The sequence below is a fragment of the Bubalus kerabau genome, chromosome 8 (genome assembly GCF_029407905.1).
Source record: "Bubalus kerabau isolate K-KA32 ecotype Philippines breed swamp buffalo chromosome 8, PCC_UOA_SB_1v2, whole genome shotgun sequence".
Lineage (NCBI taxonomy): Eukaryota > Metazoa > Chordata > Mammalia > Artiodactyla > Bovidae > Bubalus > Bubalus kerabau.
The window spans coordinates 50420687-50438846 of record NC_073631.1 but is presented as its reverse complement, the minus strand read 5'-3'; the positions used below and the strand labels follow the sequence as shown (position 1 = coordinate 50438846).

Here is an 18160-nt window from a genome sequence, read left to right as displayed (position 1 = left end):
CCTCCAAGGAAGGGGCTTACAAGTCTTGGTCATTTGTTATTCTAGGCAGAGGAGAAACTTTGCTAAAGATAACCCACTTGTTTGCAGACTCAGTGTCCCCACCAGCATCCATAGAGTGGGTCCTGGCCTCCTCCTTCAAAGATCCCTTCTTCTCTAGTATATTTGAAGAGGGTTCTCTCATGACAGTGACCTCACTCATCTTCAGCCATCATGGTGTGGTGCCTGCAACATCCCCTCAATCTGTATCTTATCCTCTGTTCCTCCACAGACCCGTTCACTTTGCTGCCAATCCCTCTTGGACCTGTAACATGAACTGGTCGTTGTCATTTATCTGGGCCTTTAAGTCCTAATGGGATGGCTAACCCCGAGCTTTAATGAGTAACAGGACTTTAACAAACATTTGGAAACTGCATATAGGAATTGCAACTCTGAGAATTTAAACTGGAAATGAGGGTCATAAGTTCACAGGTCAAAGCTCTCCATGTACACCCAATCCTGGTCATCACCAGGCTGAGCGCCAGCCCTCTACATCAGTCCTAAGCTCTGCATTTCCTTCCATCAGAGGCAGAGGGGGAAAAGAGGCCTGTGATTCTTCTGTCCATGGAGTCTTTGCCTTATAATCCCCATTTCATTGTTCCCCAAATCCTGCCTCATTTCTGGCCCATCCCAGAATGATTGTTGTAATGTCCTCACCATTTAGGGAGAGTTAGTCTTGCCTGAGGGTTCCTAACAAGACACTAAACCAAAAAGCAATAAACATCATCCTTTTCCAAAGCCTGAGTTAAATGGTCTAGAATATTGCACAGAGGATGGCTTCAAACAGCCCAGCCAGATGGGCCTTGAGTGGTATTCCCTCCATCACCCAGAGTGAGGACAGGTTTCCAGTGCCTCCTCTGCCCCCAGCCCCAACTCCAGTAGGGACATCCATATATTTTCCAAAAGCAGGGAACAATTTTCAGAGATGCTGAACACTAAATCTTCTTTAAAGATGAAACGTTTTCCTATAGAAAACAATTGAGAGATGAAAGCAGTTTCTTAGGTTATGGTGATGATATCAGAGCCCCTTGGAAAAGACAAGGTCTGAATTTATGCATTCTATAATACTTGATTTTCCTTTTAATAACCAAATAACCATCACATTGTCTTCCCAGAAGAAAGGAATTTTATCCCAGAGGGGAATATTTGTCCCCCACCCTTCACCGTTTTACAAAACATCAAAAAGGAAAGCTTTGAAAGTTCGGTATTTTTTTTCCCCTAAGATTTCAAAGATACTAGGACAAATTCTTTGTTATGGATCAAGATCAAAAAGTTAGGTTCCTTTCACTTGGGAGTCTCTGCAAGAAGGGTGTTTTTCCAAAGCTTGTGGCCTAAAGTGAAGAGCTTGCTTCAGATTCTGATGGCTGGATTGCAGAGATAGTGGTGGGAAAGGCATGGGAAGCTCCAGGTGAGATTTCAAATATGAGTGTCCAGGCAGCCAGGACAGGACTCCCCACGGGCTCTGGAAAGCTCTCACCCCCAATCCTGCCCCCTTTTCAGTCATGACCTGTAGACGTTACCTCCAGAGCTGGGGGTGGGGTGGGGGATTTCTCAGTATATATGTGTCCATATTCTCACTCTTTGACTACAGAATCAGGTACAGCAGGAACCACATTCCCATCACTCCCTCTCTGTGCAGGGCTTGTAACCTGCAGAGCCCTAGGATGCTAAACTAGAAGGGACATTAGAGTTTCTTGAATCCAACCTGGTGGACCATTCAGATAAATGAGTGGAGGTCCAGAAGTAAACTTATATTGCCAAGGTTGCATTGCTGGTTTATCCCACAAGCTTTGTGCCTTTGTGTCAGATGCTCTCCTGAAGCCAGGTCTTTTATTTAAAAAAAAAAAATTTATCTATTTATTTGGCTGTGTTAGGTCTTAGTTGTGACCTGGGGATCTTGGATGTGTTGTGTGGGGAACTTTCATTGAGGTTCACAATCTAGGTTCACCAGATTTTCTAGTTGTGGTGCACAGGTTCAGTAGTTGGGGTGTGCAGGCTTAGTTGCTTAAGGTGTGTGGGGATCTTAGTTCCTCAACCCAGGATCAAACCCATGTTCTCTGCATTTCAAGGTGGATTCTTAACCACTGGATCACCAGGCAAGTCCCTAGCCAGGTCTCTTGATCATGGAGATAGGATAAAAAATTCAGGAGGAAATCCTACAGATTTTATCATTTGGAAAGAAGTCCCTGAATGACTCCTATATTGCAGACCATGTACTAGGGGTAGGGAAGACAGGTATCAGTAAAATATGATTCTTCGCTTAAAGAGTTTACGGTCTAGTCCTTGAGAAAAACGGTGATGACTCAAAAATAAAAGTGCTGCGACAGGGCATCCAGGCACCAAAGAGACGCACCTTCCCAAGCTAAAAACTGCATTCATCTAAAGAATTTAGGACTTTCTGGCCTATTAAGGAATAATTCAGCTTTCAGGAAGTTAAGACGCCACCTGCTCGTGTGGGTGACAGTGAGGTGGGGGATAGGTCGTACTGCTCCCACTCCTGAGTGCTGAGTTAGCGTTTGTCCCAGCAGCCCTCAAGAGTGCCGGGTGTGTCCAAGCCTGTGACCCACACCCAGGCACTGCGCCACCCTCAGCATGGGCCTGAAGGTCTCCCCTCCTGCAAGGAACCTGTTTGTGCAGCTCCTGGTCGGGCAGCGTCACATAATAGCAGAAGCCAGGTGGTGCTTGGTAAAGTGACACTGCATTCTTGAGGCCCACCCAGCCTTGGCACCAGGACTCAGGCAGGTGAGCACTGCCCATGTGCCTCTCCCAAGGGAGGGCCACAGGACACCCTTTTCTTTTTTATAAAGAATTTCAATGAAAGTAGATTTGATTTACAATGTTGTGTCAACCTCTGCTATACAGCAAAACAATTAGAGATGAGCATACTAAGTAAAGTAAGTTAGAGAAAGATAAATACCATCTGATACCACAGGGCACTCTTAACCCAGGCTTGGTGGGAGGTGTAATCTTGAGCCCAGGCCAGTAACAAAGTAGGAGTCTGGCCAGGGGAGTCCCAGGGAGCAGCCCTGGGTCAAACCACAAGCCAGGTGTGTACCCTGCAGATGGGACTCCACACACACCTGGTCAACCAAACTCAAAGCCATTTAGCTGCCCAAGGAGCTGTTTTACCCTGAAACCAGCTCCCTAAAGAGAGTCCCTGGATGCCTGTGTGTGCCACCCATTGAGATGGATCATGGGAATGGGGGCTAATTGAGGGGACAGGATACAAAAGGCACAGCAGAGGGAGGTTAAGAGCATGACTCTGAGGCCAGATTGCCTGCTTTCAAACCCTAGCTCCAGTTCCTGCCCCTGTAAACTTGTGCAGATTGGTCAGTATCTGGGCTGTAGTCGTCTCATCTGTAAAATGGGAGTAATGGAGGTAGCTACCTAATGGTATTGTTGTGACTATTAAATGAATAATTACATATAAAATGCCTGAATAAGTAGTCAATGATGATAGCTATTATTAAAGCTTTAAGACAGTCATTTTAATCAAATTCCTTGCAACCTAAGAGATGAGAAAACCCAGGTATGAAACAACAGCAAAAACATGAGCCAGCATGTTCCAATTTGTGTGGTTCAGACTCGAAGACCGGTGAGAATTAGCACAGAATCCATCATAGATTATCTCTGGAGGAAGCCCACCTGTGAAGAGGGAGCAAATGGGGAAACAGCAAGGCAGAGTGTGAACTTGAGGAGAAGAAAGCCCAGCGTTTCAATTCTGGCTCCACCAATGACCAGCTCTGTGATCTTGGGAAGGATGCTGGGATGGTTCATTTCTTGTGTCAACTTTACTGGACCACAGGTTGGTCAAAGATAACTCTGGTGATTCTGTGAGAGTGTTGTTGGATGAGATTCACGTTTAAAGTAGTTGACTGAGTAAAGCAGATTGTCCTCCCTAATGTGGGTGGGCCTTATTTGATCAGTTGAAGTCCTGAATTGAACAAAAAGGCTGACTGTTCTCTGAGTAAGAGATACTTCTTATACCTAACTGCCTTGGACCGTGGGCATTAGCTTCTTTTCCTGCCTCTGGGGTGGACTGAAATATTGGCTCTTCCTCGGGCTCTAGCCTGCCAGTGTAGGGCTGGAACTACACAATTCACTGACCCATAAACTATGGGTTTTGAGCAGCTGTGATTCAGACTCAGACTGGAACTGAACTGTTGATCTCCTGGGTCTCCAGCCTGCCAGCTGTAGATCTTGGGACTTGTCAGACTCCATCATCACATGAGATTATTTCTTTATAACAAATAATAAATCTCCTCTTTCTCTCCTCTCTCCTCGTTCTGTTTCTCTGGAGGACCCTGACTAATAAGATGCTAATGTGTCTAAGCCTCAGTTTTCTCACCTGTGAAAAGAGGGTGAATATGTTGCTATCTATGTTGCTACAGAGATTCAATGGTTTCTTGCATCTGAACATTCACATGATGCCTGACACATTAGGGTTAATAAATGTTAAATATCAGGGAGCATCAATGCCCTTAAACCAGAGACCACCAGGAACACTCGTATAGTTGAACAAGTTGGGTTCGTTACTCATAGCAGTGATATAGAACATGCCACAGTGAACATGGGACATATCAGTGAGTAAACGTTAGAAAAGGCATAGAAGATTTGAGTTTGTTTTAGGTATTTTGGAGAGGATTTAAGGAAGTGAGACTTTGCCCTGAATTAGATGTTGTAGGGAGCTGGATAATTCTGTCATAGGGACCTGTAGTGGGTTGAATTGCGGTCCCCCAAAAGGTATGCCCACTTCTTAATCCCCAATACCTGTGAATGTGACCTTATTTGGATAAAGGGTCTTTGCAGATATAATTAAACAAAAGCTCTGGAGATCAGGTCATCCTGGATTAACCAGGTGGGCCCTAAATCCAATGACAAGAATCCTTAAAGGAGAAAGAACATAGAGACTAAGAGGACTAACATGGGGGAGAGGGCGATGTGACCATGGAGGCAGACATTTGGGTAATGTATCTCTAAGCCAAAGAACACCAAGAGCTGCCAGCAACTGCATGCTCCCTCAGAGCCTCCAGAGGGGACCAGTCCTGCCAGCATCCTGGCTTCAGACTTCCAGACTCTAGGACTGCAAAACAATAAGTGTCTGTTGTTTTAAGCAGCCCCATTCATGGTAATTTGTTATGGCAACCCTAGGGAACTAATACAGTATCTCAACTTTATCTCAAGGAAAGGCAGACCAGAACAAGACTAACGCTGTGATGAATAAGGAAGCAGCAGCCACTCCTATCAGCCCAGAGAGGAAGGTGCTTGGTGTCTTGAACAATGTTCAAGTTCTGTGTCCAGACATTATAAAGTGTGCTTATTTCTGTCTTGAGCCATCAGGATCACAGAGTGGCCTTGTCTTGTGTTGATGTTCTGTGAAATTGTTTATGTTCAGTGAGGGAACACGAAGACCCAGCTGTGAGTGCCAGCCAGTTCCGTATGCCAGGGGCGGCTTCCTGTTTTCTCAGGAGCATCTAAGAGAAATCAGTAATTTTTTAAAAGCCCCTATCATCCCCAGATTGCCTTCTAGGGACTTATGAAAAGTGGTCAGTCTTCTCTTTTAGTTTTTCTTTGCTGTTTACTGAAGAGTTATTACTGTTATCAGTCAGATGAGGAAATTCATCCTTTCTTCATCCCAAGGAATACATCAGTATTTGGCTCAGAGCACATGGGCAAGCACATTTATCCTGTGACAAATGAATTAAAATGTGAGCAGTTTCAAGTGTCAAGAGTATTTCATCATTCTGGTTGTTGTCAAAGGAGGTGAAGCCAGGTTGCTGGAGCTTATCCAAAAGGCTCGCAGCTTTGGACAACTCTCTCGGGGCATGAGCCTGAGCCAGACAATTCTCTCTGCCAGCCAGAGCGGTTGGGCAGAGATCTTCCTTTACTAGCCCACAGGTGAACTGTGGTCAAAGTGTCTTCCTTCTGGGTCACCAGGACTGGGTGCTGCAATAATGAACACCCTTTCCTCACTGGATTCTGTGTCCCTAGTGAGGTGCACACAGGTATCTTCTTCCCAGATGCTGGGACAGCCTCATGCTAGACTTTCAGGTAAAGATCTGAAACGCTGCATTTTTCTTGTAGGCTAACAAAGCCTTGGAAAAACCCTGTGTAACAGTGGCTTTTTGTCTTTGACTCCCTTATTTTGAGTTCTTCAAAACTGAGGTCAGTTTGGTGCTCCTGAAGGGGCTTCCTTTGCTGTTCTAACCACCATGGACCTCCCCCAAAGGCAATTCAAAACCCAACACATGTGCCTGCAGCCTTACCCATCTAGAAGCATGCAACAGTTTTGGCTTCCCAATGCCAAATATGTTTTTCCCCTTTAGTACACACATGAAAAGTGAAAGTCGCTCATTCATGTCTGACTGTTTGTGACCCCATGGACTATACAGTCCATGGAATTCTCCAGGCCAGAATACTAGAGTGTTCTGGAAAATACTAGATTTCCCTTATCCAGGGGATCTTCCCAACCCAGGGATCAAACCTGGGTCTCCCACATTGCAAACGGATTCTTTACCAGCTGAGCCACAAGGGAAGCCCAAGAATACTGGAGTGGGTAGCCTATCCCTTCTCCAGCAGATTTTCCCAACCCAGAAATTGAACTGGGGTCTCCTGCATTGCAGGCAGATTCTTTACCAGCTGAGCTACCAGAGAAGACCCAGTACACACATAATCATTTATTATTTCTTATTCTTGACTACTGTTATGAATAATGACTTGCTGTCAGTTACAAGTAAGAGAAAATTCAACTAAAAGAGGCTTAAACAAGGGAAGGGGAGGTATTCTTTCACATGATGAGAAGCTCAGTGTTAGCACAGTTCCATGGTAGGTTACCTCAGCAGTTCATAATACGACTAAGGACACAGGTTCCCTTTCTCTCTCTCCACTCCAGTCAGCACATCAACTTTTCCCTTTGGACTGGCTCCCCTCATGGTAGGCAAGACCCCCCCCCAGGGGATCACACCTTCATATAAGTATCCAAATGACAGGGGACAGGAATGGAGCACCTTGTCCTTGGATGCCTCCTGAAAAGATAGGGCCATCCCCAAAGGCCCTCATGCACCAGAATTGTGCCATATGCCCATTCTTGAACCAAATGCTGACAGAATGGTTGAACTCTGATTCATTCACTTAATCAAGAGTCACCTCCTTGGGCCAAAGAACTGCCTGGTCTCCCATTGAAGAAGATGGTCACTCACTACATTTTAAAAAAACAGCGTCTATTATCAAAGAAGTAAGGTAAGGCATGACACCTCAGTGGCCACAGACAGAACCTAGCATACTTAAAGGTTTCTGAAAGAAAGCACGGGTCCAATATTACCTGCACACATGCCGTAAAGCAGTGTGATGTAGGGCTGCTTTGTGGAGTTACCTGCTTCTGGGTCAACTCAGAAGCAAGCAGATTTCACCCAGAAGCTGCTACCAAACCCAACACAAAGGATGCCAGAGATAAGACAAAACAAAATAGCAATTCTATTTTTTTTTTTTAAGTGCAAACTATAGAATGTGATTCTAGAAGAAATATAAACTGGGCATTAAGTACACAGTGATTATTTGAGTTGTGTTTCTTTAAGGATTTAGGATACAATGCTGTGACATTTTAACTTTCTTGTAGTGCATTATAGTGTATGTGGGGCTTCCTAGGTGGCTCAATGGTAAACAATCCACCTGCCAATGCAAGTGTCAGAGGAGATGTGGGTTTGATCCCTGGTTTGGGAAAGATCCCCTGGAAAAGGGAATGACAGCCCACTCCAGTATTCTTATCTGGGAAATCCCATGGACAGAGGACCCTGGTGGGTTATAATCCATGGGGGTCAAAAAGAGTCAGACACGACTGAGCAACTGACCACACACACATAGTGTATGTGCTTATTATAGTAATACTTGATGAAATCTAACTTCCCCCAGAGTTCAAGGGTTGGAGGCAAATGATAAAGTCAGGGGAAATAAATGTCTTTGGTTCCTCCACAGCCAGGAAGTAGAATGATTCCAAGAATTGATTTCATTAGGAATAGGGAGCTGAGAGCTAACGAGCCTATCTAGATGGTCAAGGTCTCTTATTCATTTTGGTGATGATCCTGGGTCTTCTTTCTCTATGCCAGACTTCTAGTGATGCTAGAAATCACTAGCATCTGACTTGCAAGATCCTTTTCAATTTTGAACAGGTTAAAGTTACCTCTTACTTGAAAGCTGGCTTTTCCAAGGATGCTGAGTATGCCCAGAGTATCTACTCTAGGTTTCTTATCACCCAAAACTTTCTGTATTTACATAAAGCACTCTGCATGGCCACAACAAGATGCTTAGAAGCATTATATGTATATATCATATACATATACACATAATGCTCTTTATACATATAATGCTCTTTGCCCTTTGTTCCAGTTATCTATGGATATAACAGACCATTCATATGGTGGCTTGAAGCATAACTGCAGTGGTTTAAAACATAGTTTTATCTCTCTTACAGTTTTGTGGGTCAGAAATTCAGGAAGGACTCAGCAAGGTGCTTAGTCTGTGGTTCACCCAGCATAAGCTGGGGCAAATAGAGCTGAAGGATCCACCTTCAGTATGGCTTCCTCACTTATAAGTCTGGTGCCTTGGTGTACATCAGTCTGTCTGTCTGTCTCTTCTTCTGTTGGTTCTGTTTCTCTGGAGAACCTCAATGAATTATATATATATATATATATACACACACACACACACACACACACACACACACACGTATACATATACATATACATTTAACAAAAACACTACTTATCCTTACCTGTTTATATACAGTGAAATCTGGTATTCTCTACTCTGTTACAAAAACAACAACAACAACAATTGCTGATTACAATTCACTGACTGGATTTCATACTTGTAAAGCTTTCCCCTCCCTTTTCCCTATGTTACCAATGCCTTCAGATTCTGAATTCTAGGCATCCTAATGAGTCATAAAGTAGGAATATAACTTAAAACTTTAATTCAGCCCCTTGTCATTTTGCAAACAAATATTCTGAGGAACAAGAGCTGAGGTGATTTGTCTTTGATTCCTTTTATCCCCAGAAGTTGTTGTTTAATAACAGTTGTGCAAAGGCTGTAAAGTCACATCCTCCTCTCCTTAGGTATTTGCCTTTAAAAGAGGTGATTTCTAGAGAAGACCTGCTTAAACCCAAGAAAGCCTGCCTAAGGGTGGATTTCAGGCACAGCTGCATCTGAGTGATGGAGCCAGGCAAGGAAAAAACTTTGGATTGAATCTTCTCATCCCTCCCAGGCTGCACTGAACCACCTGTCTGAATATAAGATCATTTCTCTTCACAATAATTGATATGCTGGTTAGTCATGGCCAATTTTTGTTTCTTTCCTGATGCTTGGGCCTAGTGTAAAAACAGCTCTGTTTTTTGTTTTCTTGTATTGTCAGTAACGAGTGCCTGGAGTGATGTTCTGGGAGATAAGTCCTTTAGCCAGAAAAGATTGTATCCAAAAGTCAGGCAAGAGGCTGAATGAATGGTGCCACAAATTCCCAGTATTCACTCTTCTGAAGTATAAGCATTTGGAGGTTAGGTGGACCTGACCTAACCCTTAGTTTCCTGCCTGCACATTCTACTCACAGGGACCCCTAGAAACATAGTAAGGAGATATTATAATGGACACCAGTCAGGAAATAAGGGAGTGAATCATGGACAGCTTTATGCAGACTGACCTTCTGATGACCTGATCCATAGCCTGTTCACTCATGAAGGCAACTTGGCACCTCAGTGAAATGAGAGGAGTGAACAGCTCTTATCAGCAAAGTTATCTGTGTTGTTTTGGTTCTCAAGGCTTAATTTGATTCATCTTTTGTAAATAGCAGAAATAAATGTTAGGGGAGGAGGGCCTTTCTTTGAAGTCTCTAGGCTTCCCTGGTGGCTCAGATGGTAAAAAATCTGCCTGCAATGAGGGAGACCCAGGTTTGATCCCTGGGTCAGGAAGATCCCTTAGAGAAGGGACTGGCAACCCACTCCAGAATTCTTACCTGGAGAATTCTGTGGACAGAGGAGCCTGAAGGACTACACTCCATGGAGTCACCACGAGTTGGACACAACTGACAACTAACACTTTCACTTCAATACCAAACTCTAAGCTCTAAAAGGCACCCTGTCCCAAATGATTAGTATCCACCATACTGCCTTTCACATAACAGACACTTAATTAATATCTGTGGCATGAATGAACATTGCTGTTGCTAAGTCGCTTCAGTCGGGTCCGACTCTGTGCGACCCCATAGACGGCCCTATCCCTGGGATTCTCCAGGCAAGAACACTGGAGTGGGTTGCCATTTCCTTCTCCAATGCATGAAAATGAAAAGCGAAGTCACTCAGTCATGTCCAACTCTTTGCGACCCCATCGACTGAAGCCTACCAGGCTCCTCTGTCCATGGGATTTCCCAGGCAAGAGTACTGCAGTGGGGTAAAATGGGCTAATTACTTCAACTACAAAGATGGGGCCACTACAGGAAAGGAGAAGTATTTGAAAGACTATAAAGAAGCATTTCCCAAATTCTGAAGAACGTGCTCTTATGCAATGCTCTTCCCCAAAAGAATTTCATTGTCATATCAGTTTAGGAAACAATACAGTCTCTCATCCTATAAAGTAGAATCCAATGCATGTTTAGTGTAATAAAGACACTGAAAAGACCTGCTATAAAGAAGCCCAGTATTTCTCAATACTCTTTGAACATGGGACCCTTCTGTGGTTGAACACCACTAACATTCTGTAGAACTCTGTTGAACTCAGTTTTGCAGAAAATACTGCAGGAAAATGCTTTGGAAAAGTATGGTCATGTCTAGTACTGCAGGAATGTGGAAGTTAAGGCTCCAGTACTCAAAACAACAACAGCAAAAACTGAACAAACTAAAAATCAACAACTCTTCTTCGGTCCTCTGAGAACTGAGATCACCAGGCAAACTGGTGCTCCAACATTGGAGAGATGAATACAAAGAGTCATAGGTTATCAGAGCAGACACCTCTTTGGGAACTAATGCCAGGTGGGAAAATATGAACTGTAATGGATATGTTGGAGGCTCAAGGTGAACAAGTTAGAGAGAGAGAAACCTCAGGGGGAGCTGGTCTCAAGGGGTCCCCACACATTTGTAAGGTTTACCTCCAGGAACTACTAAGTTCGCATAGTGAAGACGGGAGAAAAATCCCCCTAACCCTCACTTCCAGTTGTGAGTACGGGGAGAGGGAAAGTAACCATTTTGAAATATAGCAGAATACTCTTCTTAATAAGGCTTGCCCTCAAGGGAAACTCTTTTCTAGAATCCAATCAGCTGGGGTTTTACTAGAGCCTAAGCAACCTAGAAAACATATTAAAAATCAGAGACATTGTCAAAGCTATGGTTTTTCCAGTAGTCATGTATGGATGTGAGAGTTGGACCATAAAGAAAGCTGGGCACTGAAGAATTGATGCTTTTGAACTGTGATTTTGGAGAAGACTCTTGAGAGTCCCTTGGACTGCAAGGAGATCCAACCAGTCCATCCTAAAGGAAACCAGTCCTGAATATTCATTGGAAGGACTGACGCTGAAGCAGAAACTCCTATACTTTGGCCACCTGATGTGAAGAACTGACTCATTTGAAAAGACCCTGATCCTGGGAAAGATTGAAGGCAGGAGGAGAAGGGGATGACAGACGATGAGATGGTTGAATGGCATCACCAACTTGATAGACATGAGTTTGAGTGAGCTCCAGGAGTTGGTGATGAACAGGGAAGCCTGGCGTGCTGCAGTCGATGGGGTCACAGAGAGTTGGACACGACTGAGCAACTGAACTGAAGCAACCCAGAGGAAGTGAAGTATCCAGGTCTTCCCACTCTAGGCATCTCCCTAGATGGGGGAAAAAGGGGGAAAAAGACTGAGAAGCACTTGTGAAGGTCACAGTACAGGGGCACAGGTCAGGCATAGACAGAGCCCTTTTGTTAGGTCTGAAGTATGCTGCCCTCCCCCCACACCTCACCACCACATCACTGGGGCTCCTGTGCTATAACAAGGGGCTTCAGTGGAAACTTGTGGAGAGGTTCAGCTTGAACTGAGTCCATGGGGAGTGCTGGGAGCAGGAAAACAGCAGAGATGACAGAGATGCTGTTTCCCCCCACCTACCATGAGTTTTCTCTCTTCCATCCCTTACTCTTCATGTTTGCTTCCCTCATCCACCATACCTTTCCACCTCCCTGAATCCCCTCCATACTCCAGTTTTTTCCTCTTGCATGAAACATCCCTGAGGACTCCAGCCTGCAGTGCACCTGCCTGCATTTGTGGTCTTTACCACATACATAACCTAGGTCCCCAGTTCAAATACCAGCTGGATATTTTTCCCCTGATGGTTCCCTATCACCCCATTAGAATACCAGTTTCTTGAGAACGGGGAGGTATGACTTGGAACCCACACCTGCTTGTGGCATGTAATCTCTTGTTTCACATTACCCATTGGCTCAGTAGACATCTATAGAGCCTCAGCTGCCAGCAGGCCTTTGGTAAGTGTTGTCCAAGAGATAGAAAGATAAATCACGTACAGAGTCTGTCCTCCATGAATTTATCTGTTGATCCCTGTGGGAAGGGTTTGGGGGCTGGTTGGCAAATGAGTTGGTCTCTTTGTACAAATTGAAAGAGAAAGAATGTGTAGTTGCAGAAATTTCCCTGAAGGGGGGCAGGTTCTCATGGAGTTTTTCTCAGCCTCTAAGATGAGATCTATGTGGACAAATATGGCTTCAATTGCATTTACCCAAGAACTGCTCAAAAATTACCAGCAGGTATTTCCATGCTGACCTGTTCTGTTTTATTGTACTGAGGCAAAACAAAAACAAAAAATAGAAACAAGCCATGAAACCTTGACCCTTAAAGGAAGTATGATTCTATCTCAAAAATACCTGAAATATCTAACATTTAGCAAAGAGTTGGACTGAGTTACTAGTGCCAGTTTGTATCTGAACCAAGTTTCTAGTGACAGTTTGGGTCTGTTCAGAATTACCTAGACCACTGGACACCTTCACTCTAGGACAATTTCCTTTCTTTGTAAGAGATGTCACAGAACAGTGAAAAAAGCTGGTGCTTTGCAGTAGATAGCCTGCCCCTTACTAGCCAAAGTAATCTCTCAGAATCCAAGTTTCCTCACCTCTGTAATGGAGCAATAAGCTCTACCTTTCAGGTTTATTATGAGAATTAGAGATAATGCATACAAAGCACCAAGGCCAGTACCTGATAAGAAAGTAGTAGCAATCTGCATGATTAAGGTAGAAATATCCTACCTGTTCAATAAGACTCCTTCCAGTAAAACTGCAAGAAAAAACTCATAGAATGGATAATTTGTTCCCTTGATATGAGGCTTAAGTTCTGTCTCCCTTTTTCAAAGCAGTATCAGAAATAGCATTAGACTTGTTATTTCCCTAGCATAAGAACACTTCATATTTCAGATCATATAACACAAATGAGGACCCATCCAGTCTCAAAGTCAATTTTGACTGAGTAAGATAATTTAGAGAAGCAGAGAGATTGTATGTTATAGAACTGACTAGCTTTTTCCAACCAGAGCTCATATGCAGTGTAAGCGTATTATGATTATTCTAGCAGTTCAGAATAAAAATAAACAGAATATTTATGCTATAAGTTTTTGATAAATTTTTAACTTGTTTTTCCATTAGTCTACAGAAAAGGATATTTGTTTTCCAGCGTGAAAGTTGATCTTTATCTTTCTTGGCCCTGGGTTCTTTCTTCATTGAGGAAATTTAGACCTGCTGTGCCATGAGGATGGAAGTGCAACACCCAGCTGCTCTTGGTTCTGAGCGTCAGGAAAGGCTCTGGGAGTAGTTCTAACCTCTGTGAGCTGTTACCGAGTTTCTTCAGGAAACCCCTGGAGATTTGTGAGTTCTGAAGGTCCCACTGGCTCCAGAAAGGCCTAGAACTGGAACTCCCCCAGGCAAACCATGATGGGTCTGTTAGCATTCATCTCCCACTTATATTCAACCTCCAATATTCCAGAGTCTCTCGAAGCCAGAGTAGAACTGGCCTCCCAGTGCTTTGGCCTACGCACTGCCCCATGCTCTAAACATGGTTCAGACCTGGCCATCCAGATATCTCTGTACCTTTCTCTAGGCAATGGAGGGCCTGGCAGAGAGCCAAGCCCTGGGTGAGATGCCAGAACTCTTGTTATGTAAGAAACCTGTTTGACTTGCTCATGCTTGAGTAGTGGTTTCAAAATGCTGTGTCATTCCCCTGCTGCAAGTTACTCGGAATTTAGTGGTTTCTGAAAGTGAACTTAGAATACGCAGAAGACACAGACAGTCTCAGATCCACAAAGGTCATTTCCTTGATTTTCGATCAACATGCTGTGGAACCTGGCCTTCAACTAAGTGTCTCCTTTGTCTCATTGTATGAGTGGTTGTAAGTGGCTGTCCTCAGGCTGGTTTACATTTCTCCATGATGGACAGCATGACCAGTGGACCCTAACTGTTAAACACAACTATGTTTTGTTTTGTTTTCAGATCAGCTTTTTTATAGGGATAGGGTAAACCCCCCAAATCCTTGAATTAATCAGAGTGAACAGGGGGTGGATGATAACTAACTATAGAAACTAATATTTCCTGAGCCCTGAATAGTATCAGGCACTGTTCTAAGTGCTTTACATATATTGGGTTAGCCAAAAATCCATTCAGGTTTTTCCATAAGATGTCAGAGAAAAACTAAGATGTCATGGAAGAACCTGAACAAACTTTTTGGCCAACCCAATATATGCTCCCATGGGGTCGCAAAGAGTCAGACACAACTGAGCGACTGAACTGAACTGAATATATGCTCATTCAGCCTGACAATCACTCTTTAGACAGATATTCTTACTACCCATTTTAAGTTGAGGATGCTAAAGCATGGAGTGGTTAAGTTACACATTCAGAATCATACCACTGGAAGGTAGTCAGCCAGGAGTTGAACCCAAGAAGACTATACTCATAATCCCTGACCACTACACCATACTGCATATCCTAGAGTTGGGGACCTAGAATCCAGCCCCACTTCTTGATATGTTTGTGAGATCGATAGCATAACCAATCACCTAGTCATCCTAGCCAGAAACATGAGAGGAGAACCAGATTCCACTCCCTCCTTCTCTCCCTCTTATTCTTCACACCAAATAAATCAAGCTCCATGATTCGAGGTTGAAAAGATACTTGCAATCAGTCTCCATCTAGTCGCACATCATTACAATCCATTGTCTGGGCTCCTTTCTAATATTCATATGGGTCGGGTTACTTCCTATCTTATTAACTATAGAAGAAATTTGTCATTTTTTTAGCTGAACCCCCTTCTGTGTTGAAGACACTGCCATTGTGCGAGTCTTACTGAAGGTTTATTTATTTGTTCTCTTTGTCCCTTGGACTCTAGGGCTTGGGTGTTAGGCCTGGACATTTGGGCAATTAGCTGCTCCTTCCTAAAACTGAGTTTGAATGATACAAAGAAGCTGGGAATGTTTAGAATTTATTCCCATGGTAGAAGTGGGAGCCACAAGAGGTGGCGGTAGTACTTGTGTTAACATTATAGACAAATTCTGCTTATCTAAGCTGCCCAGCCTCCATTCCTATCCATTTTCTAAACCAGTTCTCTGGTCTTTCCATGATTTGTAGGAGCTACCAAATATCTAACTAATACATATTAATAGCATTTTTCCTTTTAAATTAACCAGAGTATGTTTCTGATTTTTCCAACCAGGAATCCTAATGAAAGAACTTGGTTCCAGGAATGGGTTGCAACCAACCTGTAGAATATTGAGATGTGAAATAGAATGTGAGACTGATTATCTGTCTTAGTTGTTAAAGACAACTACAGATCCCATCACTAGCCAGAGATGTGTTAACCGGCAGCCTAGGTAATATGGGAGAGGAGCTGCTAACTGAATTAATATCCGTGGTCACCATAAATCAAGTATCCACTGAAGGCTTGACTTTGGGGAAGCCAGATTGCTACCATCATAAAATGGTTTGAAGGACATGAGAAATTTGAGGATCATGGAATTCTTTCTGAAGGGACTGAGCAACTTAAAGAAAGGGAATGACAAATGACTAAACTATGGGCTCATGACTTAAACTGAAACTAGGGACTTTCTGTGACTTCAAAAAGAAACTCTTATCCCTTACAACTCTAGAGCAGAGGGAGCTGCAAACGATCAGACTGCCAGTTTATCTTGCCAGTTGAATTCATGGCCTTGCCAGATCTTTTGTGTGAAATTTAGAGTACTGAGTCTCATTTCTGTATCTACAACACCTAGCAAAGAGCCTGGCCCTCACTCAATAAATCTTCATGAAATTAACTAATACATAATCAAATTAAAAGTAAAAAAAAAAAAACTTACGTTATCATTCTTCTTGCTTTTAATTTAGCAAAACAGTAATGATGTGATGACTGTTACGATCACACACTATATATTGTACCTTCAGTGGCAGTAAAAATTAGTGACTCTTCTGGTCCCATCACAGTATTTCTAAAACAGAAAAGGAAAAAAACAAAAAACAAAAACAGGGATATTCCTTTTACTGTAGCCTGAAAACAGAGCTCCATCCTGCTGTCATTGTCTCCTTGTTGAGAATCTCAAGCGTTTAGTAAACCATAACAGAATGATTCCGCATAGCGATGACTTTAAGGAAATGAACAGGGGCTGCAACATTTCAAAAAACAGAGAGGTCTTCCTGTGGCTACCCACAGAGGCTAGCTTAGTCATCCCCAGAGAGAATGGTGGTCTAGTCACGAACCCTTCATAGTGTATATCCTCCATGATCCACGTGGGCAAAGCAACAGAAAGAAGGTCAGTCAAAAAGCAAACCCTCTCTTTCTTTTCACTGATGGAAACATGAGTCCAGTCTCTTCACTGGATCCTCAGGCCTTGGCTCCTGACAGGTGAAAAGAGCTGATGTGGCCCTTTTCAGACTTGAAATATCTGGGCAGGCACCCCTTGGGCACCTTCTTATTTTGAATGCTTGTGGGGCTCTGACTGCACCCCTCCACCACCACCACCACCAACCAGGTTGCTGGAGAGTTACTCCAAACCCCTCACACGTCCAAGTCCCTGTCCTGTCCTCATCTGCAGGTCTGGCTGTCACATTCAGAACACACTTAGTAGGTGTTTTCTGTGCCAGGTCTGGCTTTAAGTCCTAGACTGCCCATTTCCTAGCTGTATGACCATGGGCAAGTTACTCTTCTGTTCCTCATCCATAAAGCAGGCATCATGATACCTACTCTTGGAAGTATAGTGAGAGTTCAACATTACAGTTTATGAAAAGTATGTAACACAGTGTCTGGTTCATGGTCAGACCTCACTGGTATGATTTTTGATACTTATAAAGTGGTTTGACTCCCTTCTACCTTTGCTTTCACCCTACCTCCACACTCCTCAGACCTTTGCGTATGTGGAAAAGCTGTGTGGCCTGACATTTTTCAGTAGGGTGTGTGTTATTAGGCAGGTAGATAGCAGAGACCTCTCCCACGTCAGCCCCTGCCCTGGGCTCTTTACAGAAAACTGGAACTGTTGTTCCTGAAAGATGGGAAAGGAGTCAGGTCTTCTCTCTTCATAACAGGTCGACTCTCACCTGAACTTCCTTTGGCACTTATTCGACTGATCTTTCCCAAACAGAGCTTTTTCTTTAAAGGTTTCTCCTTGCAAAGGTTTCTCTTTGCATGTGTGCTTAGTCCTTCAGTCGCTTTAGTCATGTCCAACTCTGCAACTCTATGGACTATAGTCAGCCAGGTTCCGCTATCCATGGGATTTGCCAGGCAAGAGTAAAAGAGTGGGTTACCATGGTCTCTTCTTAAGGGTAAATTAAATCCTGTGAATAATTGTTCACCTCTTTGCTGTGGCTGCTGGAAAGAACAGAAACATCTCTGGCAAACAGAATGTAGGGATGGTCTACCTTTTGCTGAAAGATCTTGCCCTAACAGCTATTTCTAAGGCCTTCTCAGACAACCATTTTGCCTTCTGGCATTTATTTTTTGGGGGATGGTCTTGATCATTGCCTCCTGTATGATGTCAATAACCTCTATCCATACTTCTTCAGGCACTCTGTCAGACCTAATCCCTTGAAGCTATTTGTCACTTCCACTATTTAATTGTAAGGGATTTGA

At 43.5% G+C, this 18160-nt stretch overlaps 1 protein-coding gene across 9 annotated transcripts in view; it reads left to right on the top strand.

Moving 5' to 3' along the window:
- The window catches only part of NAMPT (nicotinamide phosphoribosyltransferase), a 378494-nt gene that overhangs the window by 243169 nt on the left and 117165 nt on the right, over positions 1–18160 (top strand). For 2 of the 9 annotated variants that reach the window (XM_055590233.1, XM_055590234.1), the window contains one exon: positions 9147–9356. The exons of the other annotated variants lie outside the window; for them this stretch is intronic. The gene's annotated coding sequence lies outside the window, so the exon portion shown is untranslated. The remainder of the gene's footprint in view (positions 1–9146; positions 9357–18160) is intronic. 9 annotated transcript variants of the gene reach the window in all.